Source organism: Lissotriton helveticus, chromosome 5_1, assembly GCF_964261635.1.
Source record: "Lissotriton helveticus chromosome 5_1, aLisHel1.1, whole genome shotgun sequence".
In the NCBI taxonomy this organism is placed as follows: domain Eukaryota; kingdom Metazoa; phylum Chordata; class Amphibia; order Caudata; family Salamandridae; genus Lissotriton; species Lissotriton helveticus.
The window spans coordinates 2,061,891,282-2,061,911,943 of record NC_136065.1 but is presented as its reverse complement, the minus strand read 5'-3'; the positions used below and the strand labels follow the sequence as shown (position 1 = coordinate 2,061,911,943).

Sequence of the window (20,662 nt, the reverse complement as noted above, 5' to 3'; positions counted from 1 at the left end):
TGAATATGGGGGATGTGGTGAAACAAAACATTCGTTCTGATGACTGGGATGTCAATGCTGTAGAAAGTTTATTTTCTGATTTGCAGTACTATGCTGCATTTGATGCTGAGGATTTATATTTAGAATCTGCTAATTATGGTGAATTATTCTGTTACCAACATTATGGCAATCACTTCTTACACAAAACATCATCCAGAAGGGATACTGTTAACTTTACTCAGTGGGAACATTGCCCAGCGCCTCATCAGGGGAGTTCTGAAACATTTCTGAAAAAGTATACTTACTTCACTGACTTTAATCAGTCCAATCCCGAGTCCTTTTATTTTAAGTTTCCAAAAATACCAATGTCCAAGGTTAGACTTACCGATACTAAACTGTTGTATTCGAAGGCCTTCCTTGATCAATTAGTTACTGGAGGCTATGAGTTGTGGAAGGATACAATAGACCTTAAATCAGTTTGGGGTTCCAAGGCCTGGCAGGTACAAGGCACCGAGGCTTTGCACCGTGCATGTCTCATCCCGAATCATATGTTGTTTCTGAATGAAACGATTTCCCAGACCACATGCTTTGGATTGGCTACTTCTAAAAAGTTAAACGCTCCTTCTTTCCCGGATTTGGAGGAATATGATGGTTGGAGTAATTTTACTCAGTTGTCCATTAGAGAATTACAGACTCTACTCCTTGATTCCTCCTTTAACATTTCCAGTATGAATCCTAAGGGTTGGCTGCTTTGGCACCGTAGTGCTGATTCTTGCCAACATAGATTTTTGAATTTAACTGACGGTTTTAAAACTGTTAGATCTGATCCCCGATTTGACTTAGGTCATACTGTCACCTCGTATTCTGTAGGCAAATTGTTTCAAAATTGGCTGAAACATTCAACTTTACCTGCGGTTAAGGATCACCTTTCTAAACTAAATGCAGACGTGGACTTGAATGATTTCATTAAAGGCCCGGCTAGTGGCAGGTCGAAAAGGTGGTTATATGGGGTTTACAATGAAATTTGGAAGCTATCACAGATTGAGGCTGCTACACGCCTTAGGGCTATTGATCAAGCAAATCTTGAGAAAGTGCTTGCAGTTGTCGACAATAGCATTAATGTGCTTTCCTCTAGAATTTACATATTGGATAATATTGTGTCGTCAGTCGTCGATATTGTACATGATGAAGTGTCAGTATTATACCATGGTCAAAATCAATTACGATCAATCATGCAGTTTGCATGGACCCTTCAAACTCTAAAAATGGGTAAAGTTCCCTGGGGGTACATGAACGTTTCTTCTTTATTTGCACCGTTTAATTTGACTGACAAACAACGCTTACTTTCAATGCGTGATGCTTCCTTTTCTATGTTACATATTGAAAGGTTAGAATCTTTACCTTTTTCCGTGGCTGAAGCCACTGCTGCAACGTGGCTTATCCACGGTTTAATAACGCTGCCTTTTGCTTTATATAAGTTTTCAAATTGTATGAAATATGTGCCCATAGGTCGTTATGAACCTTTAGGTAGCGGTTTCCTTCATGAAGTCTGGTCACTCCCATACACATACAGATGTTTTAAGGATGACCAGGAAGTTTATCTGACAGGGGAGGAGTGCACTGAGACGCCAGATCATTCTTTAATGTGTAGACACATACAGTTACACGGTTCATGCAATAAGGACCGACCGAATATGGCTTGCGTTTTACATGGCACGCCAGTTCCTGCTATCATCCCCACGTTTAAATTATTAGAGAATGGTAGTTATTTAATGCTCAATAATGAAAACTGTTGTGGGTTAATTAAAGGTATAGCTTTCATTGTAACAGTAAGTGAGCGGGTTATTTGCTGCAGAAATGTGCTTTATCCTCCCACACGTGAACATAGGGAGTCTTCCATCTGGCCACAGATACCAACCTTGGGAGCAGAATTCAGCGGCATGGCAAGAATAAGGGCTCTTTTGTCCCAGAAAGAGGTGGCCTTGAGCTCGGCCCGTGAAATTTTCGTGCTTCACATTGCAAACACCCGTACAGAGGTTCAGGCTCTTTTGAATACTGATTTGCCTTTGCATTTCGGAGCGATGGTTCGAACTATCTTTAACGCATCCTCCACAAAAGGCCTTGCACATTTTTTTAAAGTTGTTAGCAGTGGTCTCGTGACTTTCTTTGAAAAGATTTTTGGAGTCATCCCTGCTTTCTTCCATTCTATTTTTTCATCCTTGTTTGGAGGGTTCCCGTTTTTCCTTGCATTAGCAGCTGGCGCACTAGTGGTTTTTTGTCTCTTTAAATATGGATGTCCTTCCTGTGCAAGACCCCGCGCAACAGCTACTGACGCGGTTTCGCAACCGCATGCTTGAATATTATGGCACACTGCCGTTGGCGACATTGAGCACGACATATGGATTATCTTTTCGATTCTCCTACTTCACCTGTGTCCAGCCTGTATTTCACTGCCTGACCTGTGATTTCCATTGGGCCATTGATTTGTGTCTCTGCGGACCGGTTTCTCCTGACGTCGATTTTAATCAGCTGATGAGTCCTATCATTGCTCACGAGTTGGTTTGTTCTGACGAGAGGATTATGGCCTTAGCAGTGGCGCATGGACTAATGGGTCCCTGGGATATATTGTCGGCAGCACAGAATTTCTTGGACTTAAGTGTTCTTGAAAACCCACCGAGCTGTCCTCTGATGGTTATAGAGGATCCGGTGCTGGGAGAACACGTATGTTCTTTTCATCTTTTAAATTGGATGGCTGAACTGTTTTCGGATGAGGACAGTGATTTCCTATTGGAGGCTGTTGCTGCTTACTTTTCATATACAGTTTTGTCATAGACACTGCCTCGGATTGACGTGCTGATTGATAGCATTTCATTGTTTTTATTGACTTATTTGTCCGTGCCTATTGGCTTGAGCCACGTTATATTTTTGGGCTATTTTTTAGCATTAGTTTTTAATGTTTGGTTTCGATTCATGCTCGTTTACTGTTGAGTTCGGCTCTCATGAGTTGGCACTTCTGTTCTCATATTTAGTCCGTTCTCGGATCATGGGGGGGTGTCATGTAGCTCCTGTATATCCTTATATCGTGTTAAGTTAGCATAGGTACATCTGAGGTTTAAACGCCATTTTTCTGTCTTGCAACTTCTGCACACGACACTTAATTGTTGACTTAGCTTTCAACCTAGTAGTTTGCCGTGGTGTATGTGAGAATAATATGTTATTGCTCTGATATCAGCTTTGCTTAATAAACTATGTCTGCACAAAGAGTGCTGAAGTTTCAGGAACAACACGATATGGAATTGTTATGAGGTCTGATCTCCACGCCTTCATAGTCATAACACAAGTGCAGCCTTTGCCAACTCTGGCTTCAGGCGGGATTAATATTGCTTTGCACGAGGCACATAGAACACACTTGATGCGGTGCACATGCAGAGAGAGCTGGTGTATGCTGATGTGATTCCTTCAAGCTAAGACACTAAGGTATGGGCCCGCCCTAAAACAACCCAAAGAGACCTTCTTAGCTAATAATATAATATATGTGTTAGGGAGGGGGAGATATAAGTGTTGTTAACTCTTATTCATTACAGTATGTTGACATGCTGTCACCATTCGCTTTTTATGTCTTAGTAACTATGCTGGTAATTTTGCTATTGATAATAAGTATACTTGTATTATCTAAGATACTGCGCCTGAGAAGACGGCATTAGTAAATAAACATTTCAAATGCACATGTGTCTTCTTTACTCCATGTTCTGGTTTGTAATGATAATATAACGAAAGAGTGTTCATGAGTTCCACGTACCCTGAGGTACAGTAAGTTCATGTTCTGGTTTGTCTAAACATTGGGAGTTTGATATGTCCAATGAGACACTGTAGCTAGCTCGGTAAGGGGTGAGTTGGATACTAAGGTGTGTTTTGGGTCACCCTAACTCGCCGAGGTTCCACTCCTCTGTGCACAGTTCTGTGTGAGAACAGAAACCCTGCGACAGAGTCTTTCTTGGTTTTTCATTCTGCGTCTGTGGAGTTAAATCAGGGGTTTGGGTATTATCATGCTGTAAATATGGACACTCGTCTCTCCAGTGCCCGATTTCTCCGCACTGGTGGCAGGGAAATTTCTTTTTAGCTTCTTCTCTGCTCATTTTTACCTTGGGCTTCCCTCCACCCCCAGCTCCTGGATTTTGGGTATTCTTATTCATTTTACTTAATTGCTTTTCCTGCTGCTCGGCTAATTTTACTTGTGCCCACATCACCTTCTCCTTCAAAGCCTTTCGTTTATCTGCCATCTCGTCTTCGCAATACTTTGCGTATCGCAAGACTTCATCTATTTTCTTGGAGTGCCAACAGATTTTATTATCTTTGATCCACTGGCAAATTTCCGGTCTTAAACCGTTTACAAACCTGTAAATGAAGTGGGTAATGTCCTTCATCTCGATGTTATCTATACCGCTGTACGTTTTAAACACCTGTAACAGTCTTTCATAAAAGGAGTGCACAGTCTCATCCCTTTCCTGCGTGGTTCTATCTATCTTTGTCCAATCAGTTTACTTCGCAGGCACCTTTTGCTTTAGGTGTAAAATCACCTGATCATATTTTTTCATTACTTCATCAGAGGGTGCTCCTGTGTTAGGATCCCTCGTGTATTCCTCACTAGGCCAAGCTATGGCAATCTTACACTCGGTCCATAGATCTACAGGAACCACAATATCAAAGAACCCATCCAAAACTTACCACAGGCATTTCTGTACCTTTACAAACCTTTCCAACTGCATGTACCAGTCCACAGGCTTCTCTCGTAATTTTGGGAAATCATTTGTAAAGGACACAATATCCTGTCTGGACCATGGAACATGCACGTATTTTCCACCGGGTACTTCACGCATAGGACATAACTGTTCTGGTTTATCAGCTTCTTTTAGAACGAACTGAGGAGTCACTTGTTTGGATCTAGCCTCATCTTTCTTTTTGGCCCACCTGGCTTTCCATCTGTCCACATCTCCCCATTTCTGTAATACTGTCAGTAACTCTTTGACCTGTGCCTTCTTCCCTGACATGTTCAGGTTTTCCAGATCTTTGTCTGAGAAATCTGCTCTGTACGGTTTTTGCAAAGGTTTTGATTTCGAGATATCTATTCCCATACTAGCTGCAGTGTCAGTTAGTTTTTCATGGAGTACTCTGGCATTTCGAGTAAGGCTCTTGCAGATAAACAACAGCTCTTCTTCCGAGTAGGTATTTAGTCTGTCTAATCCTACATTTCCTGCCATAAGTTCCTCTATTTCTACTCTCAGTTTGTAGAGATCTAGAGGTTTCGACTGAAGAGTTTGTTTTTCTAATTCTCGACTCCATCTCTCAATTTCTTCAGGAGTTACAACCGTGACGCTCTTAGTACCCGAAGCTGATTCCATTTGAATCTCCCTCGTATTGAAAGGATTATGTCTTTTCTGCATCCTTTTTCCTGTTTCCCTAATGGGCAGATCCATTAGCGAGACTTCAGTCTCGCACTCACTTGTTAAGTCATCTACAATTAAGGGCTCTGATCTCGGTTGGGCTACAACTGGGGTAATAACTGGAGTTCTTGGACTTCCCTGTCGGTCCCCATACAATGGAACCACTGGTCCAATAGTAACCGGGATTGTTAAAGACTCAGGACTTGCATTGAACTGGGAAATCTTCTGAATTATTTCAGCTCTCTGCTTAGCTAGTGCCTCTCGTTCTCTGTCCTCCAATATCCTTTCGACTGAATTGTCATGTAATACTTGTGGGGTTAAAGTTGGAGCACAACTCGGGGCAGTGGGATGTGTCTCTCTGGGTCCTTCACCATAACTAGGTCTTGGGTGCAAAGTACCTGTGCCTAGGGATCTTGGTTCTTCCTCATATAGAGGGTTTAGGAACGGCATTCCTGAACTGGATGGTCTTGCCTCACCTTCGTAGGGAGATCTGGGAAAAAAGTCTCTTTCGCGTGTATATCTCGTTTCTCCACCAGCGGGTATTCTAGGATAAATATCTCTTGCATCTATGGGTCCTAAACTCTCGGTATAGGGAGGTATTTGACAACTCCCTCCTACACTTGCGGATCTGGCCTCATCTTGGGGCGGAGGTCTTCGAGAATTATCCCCTTCACTAGAAGGTCGGTGTCCTTCATTATAAGGAGGAGGACTTCTCATAAACATGTCATCTAACAACTCATCATCCGACTCTCCAATGGGCACCCAGTGTTTACATTTTTCTGTTTTCTTCTCTCCTGTAGGAGGACCACCCACTGGCATCATTGGAAACAGTCCTTCCACAATCATATTCTGTCTCCACTGTTTCATTTTTTTGTCACGGGTCTCTTGTTTCAGTTTCGGATAAAATTTAGTTAACCCTTTATCCATCCGGGGCTTATCCCTTTCAAAAGCTTCGATTTCCCATTCCTCTAGTGCTTCGTACTGCGTTAGTCTAGGTCTGGGATGTAAATCATTCATTCGGGTTCTCAAATTAAATAAAATTCTGCCATTGAATGTACCCTCTAACGGGAAAGCCAAAATTCCGTCATCCTTGGTGTATTCCGCCCAATTTTCTAACCATACACACGAGTGGTACCCTTTTTCAAACATCATGAAAGATGCGGGAGTATTAGGCGGCGGAATGACAACACCTTCTCTGTTTTTAATCGGTTTGTCCTTTTTGAAATTATTTTTCACCTTATTTACAAGGGATATTTTTCTCTTATTTCCGTACATAATGTCGGTCTTATGCCCTTTCCACTGATCGTTCTCAAACCCTAAATATCGGGGATCAGATCTAGTATGCGGTCTATACGAGTGCCACATACGATTTCTACTAGTGACTCTGTTTACAAATCTCTTCCAATCCAAGTGCGTCTTTTATTTTCGTGCGACCAATGAAATGCACGAATTCAAATAATCTCGACCAATGGGTGCGCGGCCTTTCGCGAGACAGATTCTCACGCTTCGGCCCTCACCCCTCCTTTACAATTCCAGCTCCGCTACACACCCGCTGCGTCTACCAATCCCAGCGCGACACAGAGTGATGTCAGAGCAGCTCCGCGACTGACTCCCTCCTTCACAAGGTAACGGAAACTTAATTTCTCTCTAAAGTGCTTGTGCTTGGTTATTTAACAACGAATACACATTCGCCACTGTACTCAAGTGTCTAGACAGGAAAGATTTGTTTCACGGCAAGTAAACTCCTTCTGTCTACTTTTCATCCACTACGGATAGATTTCTTCTGCCTACCTTCACTCAAGCATTAGGGAACCTGCTACTTCATTTGACTCATCCATTTCTTATCGGGATATATTCTAAGCCCAAAGTTTCACCAGCGAACCCTTTCGCTATCACTCAAGCCCCGACGAACCTGCTACTCCTTCCGCTGTGACCCTTACTAGGTTATATCACGATAGAAGTTTTGCCAGTGATCTCGTAGCTATCATTTATTCAAACATACATTCAGAAAAAAAACCCTAGTTAGTGCTTCCAGTTCTGCCTAACCTGCACCAACTTTCCTGGAGTCAGTGACCTCAATGCAAGTGGATTCTCTTCACCACTCGCTTATTCAATTCCCCGGGGATTCCCAACAACATGAAACGCTTAACTTACAAATGTGTTAATACATATATCAGTACAATAATAGGAAAAACAATTTAAAACATTTCATAATTTTTCAAAGCAAACATTTTAAGTGAGTGATCAATTCATGCAAATTGTTTTACTTCCATAGCAGCATAAACACAGAAAAAAACTTTTTAGCAGCATCCAACTTATCTAGCTTAACTAGTCCTTCCTAACTGTAACTAGTCCCTAACCATCACCTCTGCTACCAGAAAATTACTGATAGAGATCGCAGGTCACCTAACCAATAATTTCACCATATAGTTTTCGGGCCCATAAATTTCAGTTCAACCTATACATTAATCAGATGACCTACCGATTCTTCTACCAGTAACCCTGGTTCCTACCTACTTATTTCTATTGTACCTGACCTACCAATCCACTGTTGCAGGTATCTAAGATCCACAATGGATCAGGGGGCTGGCTGTAAAAGAAAGGCAGGCAAAATACAAAACCCAACTTATTTCTATTCCTGCATTAAATGATCACAGACAACTGGGAAGTTTTAAAAGTTTATCTAGAAATCAGGTTCGGAAATTAGCAAGTTTACAGTTAGAAGGCAATCAATAATCAAGATAACGGAAAGAACATAACCATAGAGGAACAGTGTCAGGGCAACCATTTATGAGTCTACAAGAAAGTTAATCCTATACATCTATAGGAGGGGGAAAATTGAAACACGCTATAGTTCTAGTATCTTAACGCGAAATCAGAATTAGGAGAAATTTTATATACCACAGTAATGTTTCATAAACAGCATGGAGAGAATGTGTTCTAAAAGGTAGGGAAACATAGGGTGAACAGCAAAACACACAAGATGATGGACGGAATGTTGCACAATGGCAAAACATTCACCCCCAGTCACAGATCTGGGTTTAATCCATCGTTATTTTGCTCACCAAGCCACCCCAGTTTAGACATAGCCATATGCAAATCAGTCTGGACCCTGTGCCTCATGGGAACAATCGAGACCGAACTGCCAAGCCATGTCTTCCCTGGACCGGAATCAAGCATCCTAGGATCAGTTTCTGGCTATCAGCCATCTTCAGCCAGGATAGCTTGACTCCAGTGGCATAGTGAGCACGGGACCCACGTCTGGGCATACCCTTCCCACATAGGGTGAACAGCAAAACACACAAGATGATGGACGGAATGTTTTACAATGACAAAACATTCACCCCCAGTCATACAGGCTGAAATGGCAGGCCTGAGACATGTTTAAAGGGCTACTTAAGTGGGTGGCACGATCAGTGCAGCAGGCCCACTAATGACATTTAATGTACAGGCCCTGGGCACATGAGGTGCATTTTAATAGGGATTTATAAGTAAATTAAATATGCCAATTGGTTATGAGCAAATGTTACCATGTTTAGGGAGAGTGCACAAGCACGCTGCACTTGTTAACAATGGTAATGATAGAGATCGTAGGTCACCTAACCAATAATTTCACCATATAGTTTTCGGGCCCATAAATTTCAGTTCAACCTATACATTAATCAGATGACCTACCGATTCTTCTACCAGTAACCCTGGTTCCTACCTACTTATTTCTATTGTACCTGACCTATCAATCCACTGTTGCAGGTATCTAAGATCCACAATGGATCAGGTAGCTAGCTGTAAAAGAAAGGCAGGCAAAATACAAAACCCAACTTATTTCTATTCCTGCATTAAATGATCACAGACAACTGGGAAGTTTTAAAAGTTTATCTAGAAATCAGGTTTGGAAATTAGCAAGTTTACAGTTAGAAGGCAATCAATAATCAAGATAACGGAAAGAACATAGCCATAGAGGAACAGTGTCAGGGCAACCATTTATGAGTCTACAAGAAAGTTAATCCTATACATCTATAGGAGGGGGAAAATTGGAACACGCTATAGTTCTAGTATCTTAACGCGAAATCTGAATTAGGAGAAATTTTATATACCACAGTTATGTTTCATAAACAGCATGGAGAGAATGTGTTCTAAAAGGTAGGGAAACATAGGGACATGCTAAGGAAAATATACTGAATGACTTTATAGTAGGTTGCGGAAAGCATGGAAAATTAACATATGCAAAGGAATGTCTTTATTAAAGCAATGACAGAAAAATAGAAGATGCAGTGAAGAGTTTTCGCACTATATTTACCTAGAAAGGTGTGCAGACCAACCCTGGCATAATGTGGTCCTCTCCTGCTGAATTATTCCAGCGGTTCTACTTGAAAATTCATGGTGGCAAAGATTTATTCTTTTTAAGATGTAATATAGGGGTCTTATCAGCTGAGATCTGGAATAGTGGAGACACTTACAAAAATGTCTGCCTTAAATACAGTTTGATTACTTTATACTAAAAAGTATATTTTGTAAGAACATGTTTTATGCCAATCATTGCATTATTTTGCAGCAGCAGCTTGGCTTAGAATATGTAAATGCTTTTTTAAAATAATGACTTACATATTCACAATGCTTACTGCCACAGGTTGGGCCTCATAGCACTATAAACAGGGCCACTGGAATTATGCGGCAGGAGAAGGCCAAATTTTGCAGCAGGGTTGACTAAATTATGCAGCAAGCAAAGGCGAATTATGCTGCATAATGCTGCATGTTTTGTGATAGTATTACTGCATTATTTTGCCATTTTTGTAACTTGTTAACACTGTCCCGCCATATATTTCCCCTCATAAGTACCACTTTAACACCCCCTCATATAGCAATAAGCAACAGAAAGGTGACCAGTCAACCTTTAGAAAGGACCTTGTGCTGCAAGGTAACGTGTTGCTGTATTATTAGTAACTTTTGAACCGTTTGAGCTAGAAAGAATTTTTTTGTTAAAATCTGCAAATTATGCAGCAGATGATGGATTACGTGGCAAATGTGGGAAATCGATAACTATGCTCAAAATGCCAAAACTGCACAGTTGCATAATTCCAGTAGCCCTGACTATAAATACAAAGGTCACTATTCCTCTGCACCAAGGGTGGTTAATTATGTATCTTTCAGCTTTAACACACCCACAGACATCTGCAGTGATGGTAGTTGCTTACTAAGGTTTCATAACCTAAAAGAGTGCATTTATCACCGGTTAGTTTAACCTGCATTTATTTTTCAATTAAGCTGTTATTGCATTCTTTTATACGCACTTAAATGACTGTGAAAACACAAAACATTTGGGCTTTTTATTTTTTGTAAGCAACCTTTTTGACCCTGCCAGCACACTCTCTGACCCCTGCCCCCCATGGCATTCTGATAACAGTTCTCACTTTTACTTCAAGGCCTCAGAGTAAATGAAGACAGCCTGGAAATGTAGCAAATAAGCATCACTGCACTTCCAGGCCATCATCATTTACATGTACTTGCCGAGGCATTTGCGCCCCCCTGGGAACTCATCCACTCCATCCAGGGGGGCGCGTACTACAGTTTGAAGACCTCTGTTGTAGAGGAAGGGAAACGAAACAGTAAAGATGTATTGTTGAACACTTTCTATAGAACATTTTACAAAAAAAAGGTCCAATGCCAGACAGACCTATTGAGTTCTTTCATCGGGCATAGTTTTGGCTACTATCTACTTAAACTTCAGTAAATCATATTCAGTTATATGATGGAATTTTGGAGACAAAAATATAAAAATATTGGTGACAAAAAATTGTCAAAAAAATATCAGACACAAGTGCTAAATTTACACACTTTACAAAAATTTAGAAGGCCACAATATAGTCATAAAATTGGTGAGTATATCAAAATATAATTATATAACATTATATTAACATAGAAATATATCTTAACTTTGAAGAGTACATTTAAAAACATATGTATATTATTAACAGTCTATAAACATGTATCATTTACAAACTTATATATAAATACTTATGTTAAAATAATTGTAAAAAACTGAACATAAAATTTAAATAAATACAAATATTAATATGGTACAATGCTAATTTTAATTATGATAAATCATGAAATATTTAAAAAATAAACCAGTTTAAAAAAAACATTAATCTAAATATATATCATAATGTTAAAATTGAATCACAAAGGTGTATGTGAAAACACTTTTTAAAACATCAGATAAAACAAAATTAGACTTAGAAGGGTGAATTTCACTACTCCCACTTCAACCTCAGTAGTGAAAGTGTTGGACTTTTGAGTGGTCATATTTACTGTTCTTACTCTAAAGTAAGCAAAAGTATGGCAAGCTTTGTGGTTTGGAGGGGTCAGATCTACCATTTCAACTCCAGCTTAGGCCACAGTTGAGAAAATGCTGGAAATAGCAGGGTCAGATTTCTTAGTCCCTCTCATAAACAAATGAAAAATATGATACCTATATATAAAATGAAGAAACATATACTTTCAGATTATGTAGTTTATATAATCACAAATGACCAACTCGATATTAACAAATAAAACAACAAAAAATACATTACAATTGTATCCAAAAAAACTCTAAAAAGAAGGGATTTAATGCACTTGCCACCATATTGCCAGCACACAAAAATAAATTACATTATTACTAGAAAAAAATAAAAATGCGCCTTATTTTTAAAATTAAACTCTATAAAATGACTTTTTATACAAAAATCTAAAACATGAAAAACTTTTTTATCATGCAATTTATACACAAACCAATGAAATAATTTACAAAAGAAATTTCCTAATTAACCAATCAATAACTAAAAAATCCCATTGCTTTAGTTAGCAATTAATATAAAATAAATAATTTTATATAATTAATAATCACATTAATAATCAAATAACAGATTTAAAATTATAGAAAATGTTTATCAAATAAATCCTTTTAAAACTTCTCACCCTTTTACCCTACAACCTCAACAACTACTAATATATTTGTTGTTGAAATAAAATAAATCTTTAAAGGTAATACCAAATGAAAGACCACCAAAAAACATAATTATAGAGCGTATCAGCTACTCGGCGAGTGTCACTATTGTTGGCAGGGGGAAGTGCTCTGCTTTTTCTGAAGCCCAAAAACCAAGATCAGGAAATGTTGCTCTGTCCACCTAAATTCTGCATCAGTGAAGCACCAGATTTACCAAAGCGCCGAGTGTTAGTACAGGTTCTTCAGGACTGGCTATTTCAGGCCCCGCTTCTTTTATTCTTGAAGTAGCTTTTTATGGGACAAATCTGCTGCAACTTGTATGATCACATATCCAAACGGGGTGTGTGTGCCACCATTCTAGGGGAGCCCACTTATACAGTGCAATCAGAATTGTGACTGTTTGCATTTGTCTGTGTGTGCACACCTCTGTGGATGTCTGTGTCTGTGTGGTGTATGCTGTTTGGGTGTTAGTGTTGTGTGCGTGTGACCACGTAGTGCGTGTGATCACGTGGTGCGTGTGCGTGGTGTATGTGTATGTGTGTGCGTGTTAGTGATGTGTGTGACTACGTGGAGTATCTCTGCGTGTGTGATGTGTGTGTCTCTATTTTCTATGCTTCCTTAATTGCAGAGCATTTGCGTTAGATCTCCACGAAGAAGTCCCTTAGAGAGCAAAATCCCTTATTGTAATCTGTCTTGGGTCAACAAAAGCAACACTACCATCCAAACGTGACAATAGTCTAAACTTTTGAATTACATATTTAGAGGGGCAGTAAGGGTTGAGCATGGACGTCAAAAGGAATAAACCCAACCCTTGACTTCAATGACATCACAGAAAGTGATATCCCACGACCTTTGACCCTGAACCTCAGGAAGCGATGCCGCATGATTATGAGAGCATCACAATAATTGATGTCACTGCAACCCAGTGTATAAACTGAAATATACAATGGTCGGATGAGTCACAAAAGAGAGATTACAGCAACATTACTGGTCATGTCCACAAGTATTTATCCATATGGACCAGATATTGAATATAAACAATGTTATTGGCTTGATTTAGTCCTTATTATTGTGAACAAGTTTCGATTTATGATTACTTGTAAGGAACTATCACACCCGAGGATCCTAGAGATGAATATGTTATTTAAATACATAGGGGCAGATTTATGAAGGCCTTGCGCCGCCGGTGCGTCACTTTTTCCCATGTTAAAAATGACGCACCGGCGGCGCAAGGCCTTCATAAATCTGCCCCATAGTTCAGTCTGGCATACAGACTGTTTTAGCTGGTTTGCCACCCACATGTGAATAAAAGAATTGCAAAAACACATATACATACATAGAGGGCCTTTAGGTCAGCTCAGCAGCAGCTCTCTTCATTCACTGGTCTGCTCAACAAGAGTTCACATGGTGCTCCCTCTGACGGTAGCATAAAGTGTGAAACAATGCGTCAGTGCAGGCCATCAATGGCTGTCTTGTGCTGTGAGTGTTGGCCTTTTGTCTGATCACATATGCACATCGGCTTTAAAAGACGCGCAATTCACTTTACTTTGGGAATAGTTTGTTTCTTTACCTTCAGTCCTTTTTTGTATTTTTTACTCATCCAACAACATCTTCCGGTTACAGTAATTCAGAGCAAATAAAATATTTTCTTTGAACCAAAACGAATGATATTTTCCAATCGCATGCATTAAAACTAAAACGAGTTTCTGTATATTATATAAGTACACTTCACTTCTAAGAACGACAGATACTGTTCTATTAAAATTGTTTGCCTTTTTAGGTCTCGCCTGTCGATGCGCATGCGCATCGAGCAAGCGAGACTATAGGGGCTCATCCACACTTTATCTAACTTGCAAGGAATCGTGGCGATTCCTTGCAGTGCCCGTGACTTTTAAGCTCAATGCGCATGTGCATTGAGCTTAAAAGCGCGTGCACATGCACCCAGCCGCCTACTCTCTCTCTCAGCCTTCCCACAACTCCGCCCCCTCACTACTTGATTGCACGGCCGCTAGGCCGTGCCTCCCCTACTCTCCTCCCCCCTCCTCCTCTCCTCCCCTGCCTGCCTGCCGCTAGGCCGTGCCTCCCCTACTCTCCTCCCCCCTCCTCCTCCTACTGCCGTGTCGCACCTCTCCCCTCTCCGCCCCCTCCCCTGCCAGCCGTGTTACGGTGAAAGGCTTGTTTATTTTACCCGCCGTGTCTCTGCTGCTTCCCCCTGTCCTGTCTCTCCTCCTCCCCCTCTCTATACCCTCCCCCTCCCCCCCACCACTCCCATCAAGTCCCTCTGGCCCTTCCCTCCTCCCCGGACCCCTCCTCCCCTGCCCCCTCCTCCCCTGCCCCCTCCACCCTTTCTTGTTTAAATTAGGATTTAAATATAGTTCAAACAGCTTCATCCCCAACCCTAACGCTCTTTTGGAAGCTGCAGCTAATTGTATGCAACAGCTTTGAAGATGAATATTTTCTACTTAGCTCAACCATCCGGGCTAAAGGCACAATTTTTATTAACCATTTCACTCTCATATAATTGGCGGCTTTGTTTCTTGCTTATCCGGCTTATGCATCAGCAGGTTACAATTTCTAACTCTAGATGTGGCGTATAAACACTGCCGCGGCCCTTTCCACTCATTTATGTTTTGGACGGCATTTATATTACCCCCGCCTCAACTTTCCCTTCTGTTGCTTCCTCATCGTTTTTTTGGCTTTCTCCTCCCTCCTCGTGTTCGGAACCCTCTCCACCCTGGAAGCACAAACGCAGCTGTGGATTTCTCACAGAGGAGAGCCAACGCTGAGACCTCGCACTGCATATCCACTCCCCCCTCCAGCACTCTCACATTGCCTGCCTCTGTTTACTTTGGCGGCATTTTCAGATCATTAACCCTTTCCCCCTCTGCCGATACTTTCAACAATGTGCAGTGCTACGTGGCCTACTGCCGCTTTAAATTTGCCCTGTTTCCTTCTGATCCTCAGCAAAGCACTTTATCACTCTGTACCCTAATCCCCTCTCATCATAACATTTGAGACTCCTCGAAAGAGTCTATCCTGATGCTGCCTTAATCTTTGTATACAGAACTGAAGTGTTCATCACCCCAGCGGAGTAACACGGGTCACCTGCAGAGCGGCAGGCGCCACCCTTCAGGGGCCCACTAACCCATCATAAGCCAAAGGACAGTGAGTATCTGTGAGGTATGGGGGTCCTCTTCACATTCTGCGGGGTGGGGCATTATTTGCATTACATCACTGCATCTGCCACGTGGAACACCAACAGCTAGTCCTAGCTGTTTTGGACAGCACTTTGCATGTTGGGACTCGTATTCTATCACCAGTTTCCGCAATAGGTTAACATCACAGCATTCAGTGCAGTTGGTCAAATGACTAGGCTCATTAAGTCTCCCGACGGCTTAAGTTACACCTCCCTCGACAAGAGGCGTCTACTTCTACTTCTACTTCGTTTCTAAGCGCTGTAAATATGACATGCCATTTTACACTGTTTAACAATACTCATTTTATTTGATGGGAAGCTGGGTAGGCCTTGTCTGAATTGAATTGAATTGAAGGCTCTGCCCACCTTCCAAGGGTCGCACCACGTGCGCCCCACGGGCCCCTTCACTGACCGCAACCTACTAGCAGCCCGCGCCCCATACAATGGCTTCTTACAAACTTTACCCATTTCTTTTTTTATTTGAACCGGATTAAGTTGCTTGCGCGGTTAAATGCTGCGCTTTATTTGGCCTCTTGTCCCTTTCGTGGAACACAAGAGTGAAACACGGTAAATGAAAATGACCCCCACCCCCTACTTCCTACCCCAAAACCAACTATTCGGGATTGTTGTACCTGAGCCGCTATTAGTCCTAGGAGGGGCTGGCTCCTTGCATCTTCGCCACCTACTTTTCGGAGGCAGTCCGAATGGTCTTCGATTAAATTCCCAAGTTTGCATTTCTGAGCGTTCGATCCATTCTAGAACATTGCTGTTTGAAGAATAGTGCACGCGGGTGTAAATGTTTCAATAAACCGACCACGACTACCCTGCATTATAAAGGGGTACGAAACTGCGTAAAATATGTATTTTTTCTGTTAAGATTTTGTGTGGCAAGACGTAGAACCTCGTAAAAACTAAGCTTTTTCCGAGTGTAGAATGAATCACTAGAGGTGAGTCTCGCCGCTGGGGTCAGCTATAAGAGTTCCCCCCCCCCCCCATGGTAAGCTCGGCCTTCAACCCTTAGGAGGTTGTTAAATCCAGTACCTTTAAATTAGAGCAAATAGTACCAATTGTTATTTAGCGCTTAGAAAAGGGACCACTCGGTGTTTAGGCGCTATGTAAATAGCACACCATTGTTGTGTGAAGGTTATTTGTCTGCAAATATGAACATATCGCGGATTCCTTGTGCTCTTAACGATGCCGCATAGGAAGCACCGTTTAACACGACGCTGGTTCATCCAGCCGCGCCGCCTTTGAAGGAAGGACTCCCAACAAAAATGCGAGCAGTTGCATGTTTTTGATGTCTCTAATTCCTGGCATTCCCGCTGCCTGCGAGAAAGGCAGGCCCGACCCCCTGCCTGGCTTGATTTAAACAGCCCGGTGTGTTTTCTCCCCTTCATCCTCCCGTGAATAAAAGATAACCTGACAATTCCGTCAGGCGGAGCAGCCAGACGACGCCCAAGCAAACCAGCAGCACAGCAAGGGAAAAAAGCCATAAAAAGAGAAGCTTTTCACAAAAAGCTATTCTACTCGCTGAGCAGGCTGTGGATTTCTGTTTGTGACTACCATTTTTTTTTATTAACAAAAAAATCTTTTTCTGCTCCTTTTGCGTGCGACTGATGGTGGATTTCTTTTAAGACATTCTTTGCAAGGCACAGAATATAAACCTCTTTAAAACATTTTGGTTCTTGAACCTTCGTGACGCTGGCGACCTGGAGTTCCCTTCCCCTCCTAGGTCTTGTAACCGCAATGGTATTTGAAATTTACCAAGTGTTAAAAACACAGGAACATGTGAGATTGTGATGGACTCGACACCCTGTGTATATGGCTGGCTGAGATGCTTTACCAATTCTAAGCAGTGCCCTCTCGGGCCACGAGATATTATACATAAGCATGGCCGGAGTCTCACATTTTTGCTGGGCATTGTATCGAGGGGAATTTTACTGTATCTCTCTTTGCTTTTTGAAGTTTGTGGTGGACTTTGCGAAATATAATACATTTATTTAGCACAAGCATTTGGGCACTAAATAGGTCTCCAGGATTCCTCGTACAATTAAGTAAGAGGCTGATTTTATGTGACTTCTCACGTGTTTAGTTTAGCCAGTGAAGACCACAGTAATTACGCATGTTTCATGCTTTTTTCTCAGACAGGATTCCCTGGTTTTAAAAGCAATCCTGAGTTACAGGACAGTGATAATTTGAATGGGCAATCAACCTGACATTAACCTAATTGCACTCACCCTCAACCCCTCACCCTCACTCACCCTCACTCACCCTCACCCTCACTCACCCTCACTCACCCTCAACCCATCACCCTCACTCACCCTCACTCACCCTCACCCTCACTCACCCTCAACCACTCACCCTCACTCACCCTCAACCCCTCACCCTCACTCACCCTCAACCCCTCACTCACCCTCAACCCCTCACCCTCACTCACCCTCACCCTCACTCACCCTCAACCCCTCACTCACCCTCACTCACCCTCAACCCTTCACCCTCAACATCAACCCCTCACCCTCACCCTCACCCTCACCCTCACTCACCCTCACTCACCCTCACTCACCCTCACTCACCCTCACTCACCCTCACTCACACTCACCCTTACTCACCCTCACTCACCCTCACCCTCACCCTCACTCTCACTCACCCTCAACCCCTCACCCTCACTCACCCTCACCCACCCTCACTCACCCTCACTCACCCTCAACCCCTCACCCTCACACAGTGGAATAGGTCTCGGAGCATTTGAGTTAGAGCTTTTAGAAATGTTTATGGTTTTTTTTTTTTAATTCTTTAGCATTGGCTACAGGAAACAAAAATGCTAAAGATTTACAAAAAAACCCATAAACAATTCTAAAAGCACTAACTCTAATGCTGCGAGACCTATTGCATTTCCAATGCTTGTTTGTATTTAAAATTGTTATTGTAAGCACATAGTGAACTGCCCAGATGGGATAGTCTTTCTTCTCATGTTGTGTCTTATCTTAGCAATATTAAAAAGTAAACATCTTGCAAGCTTGCTAATGCCATACAATTGGGTTTCACAATAATAAAGCATTATAACAAGTTTTAAAAACATGTTATTTTCATGTCTTTCACCTCATAAAATATTCTAGAGAGTGCTGAACTGCTTACGCGTTTATTTTACCAGAAAGTAGCATGTCCCTGTTGGCGCTCCAGAAAATAAACATTGCTCATCAGGACACTGTTTATTATCTGGGCTTGGCATGGTGTTTGTCTCCTCTGAGGCCAGGGTCGTAAATGCAGTGTTAGGGGTCGCATGGGACGAGACAGGTCCCAAAGCTGCAACCCCTGCTGCCCCTAAAGGATGTCAATGCGGGTGAATACCCATAACCTCAGCCTGTGTGCAAAAAGTAAAAATTTTCAAAAAGGTGGACAAAAGTAAGCAGGCTGTTGGTAAAGGTCTCTTTTGCCTTCACCAAATGTAATTCCAAAAATAGCCCAGCCTGGGCAAGCTATAGCTGTAGCTATAAAAGAAAATATTGGAATTCCTTTTGATAGACATTTTTTCAGGTGGTGTGGTACCCGAATATCCATGTAAGAAAAGAATCCAACGAAAATATCACCTCATTGGAGTTCATTATAAGATATCTACACGAAATTCGGCAATATCTCTGTAAATATTATGTTGGATACAATTTTGATGTCAAGCAATATTTCTGACTATAATATTCTGACATGTAACCTCCCTAGGCATGTTGCGTAGATAACACGCCTAAAAAAAGAGCCATTGGTGTATATGTTGGTTATGTCTTAAAAACCCACACACGAGTTGTTATTGAACAAAATGTTGAAGATAAAATATTGTGTGCCCAAATTTCATCTTAAGAATGAGGACAAATTTATGGTGAAGGTAAGTTCTTATCGGTAAGAAAAGATTTCCTTTGCTGAACTCCACATATATGTACCTTGACCACGTATATATCTTCAAGATGCGTAGATGTAAAGTTAAGAATAGTACATCTGTACTTACCTATTTGCACTTACCTACTTGATATTCTTGTCCTCGAAATTTTTGCAGCTATATTTTGGCCACACAATATTTTTGCCATGATATTCCATCAGCCAATCGAGATCAGCGTAAAGTAATTTGTTATTTTTATTTGCTCTGTCTATAATACAGAAGACAAGTAATCAAAAGAAGAGTGACCAATACAGGTAAGGTGTATACAAAGAGAGACGGGTGTCGCACGTGAAGTTTGAGGCCAGTTGTTAGTGATCCGATGGTAGGACCAAAATTCAAGAAAAAACACACTATTTTTTCAGGAAACCCTCACTCACCCTAGTGGTGACATGCTTCATCATCGGGTCCACCGGGAGAGATCGAGTACCTCCCCGGTGTGCTGCGACGCCAGGAGACTGCGGAGCTGGTTCTTGTGAAGATGAAGTGTGAAAAGTATTAAAAATGTCGAAGGTTGTACCAAAAAACTTTATTCACTGGTTAACCTGACATATTAAAAATATATGTGAAGGGAAACTAGCCAATTACTTTATACTGGTGTTTACCCTGTAAAGAAGGTCAACATGTTTCTGCCCATTTATGTGTATAAATTTACTGGGCTTTCATCAGGACCGGTAAGAGAGTGTGCCAATGACAGGAGGGGCACGCTAAGGCCCGCCTTGCCAATGGTCGTGAAAGTTAAAAATAGCACTATGTGTAAAATTGGTGCACAAAGAAAAAGAAAAACAAACTCATAAGTAGTGGGGTTTTACCTCTTTTGTGAGGAACCTAGGAGTTTGTAAAGAAATAGATCCACGCCCCATAGAACACAGGAGGGGGGTGGGAGCGACAATGGCACACCGCCCGCAACGCTCGGCACCCGCTCGGCACCTAGCTTCACCCTCGCTGGATCTCGTGGTCCACGAGATCCAGCGAGGGTGAAGCTAGGTGCCGAGCGGGTGCCGAGCGTTGCGGGCGGTGTGCCATTGTCGCTCCCACCCCCCTCCTGTGTTCTATGGGGCGTGGATCTATTTCTTTACAAACTCCTAGGTTCCTCACAAAAGAGGTAAAACCCCACTACTTATGAGTTTGTTTTTCTT

General features: G+C 41.8%; 1 protein-coding gene and 1 non-coding gene across 2 annotated transcripts in view; both read right to left on the bottom strand.

Annotated features, from left to right (window-relative positions):
* The window catches only part of LOC144756290 (uncharacterized), a 221,676-nt gene that overhangs the window by 175,447 nt on the left and 25,567 nt on the right, over positions 1 to 20,662 (bottom strand). The gene's annotated exons all lie outside the window — the stretch shown is intronic.
* On the bottom strand, positions 13,568 to 13,695 carry LOC144756997 (small nucleolar RNA snoR83). The gene has a single exon (XR_013595465.1). It is a non-coding gene; the product is annotated as a small nucleolar RNA snoR83 (small nucleolar RNA).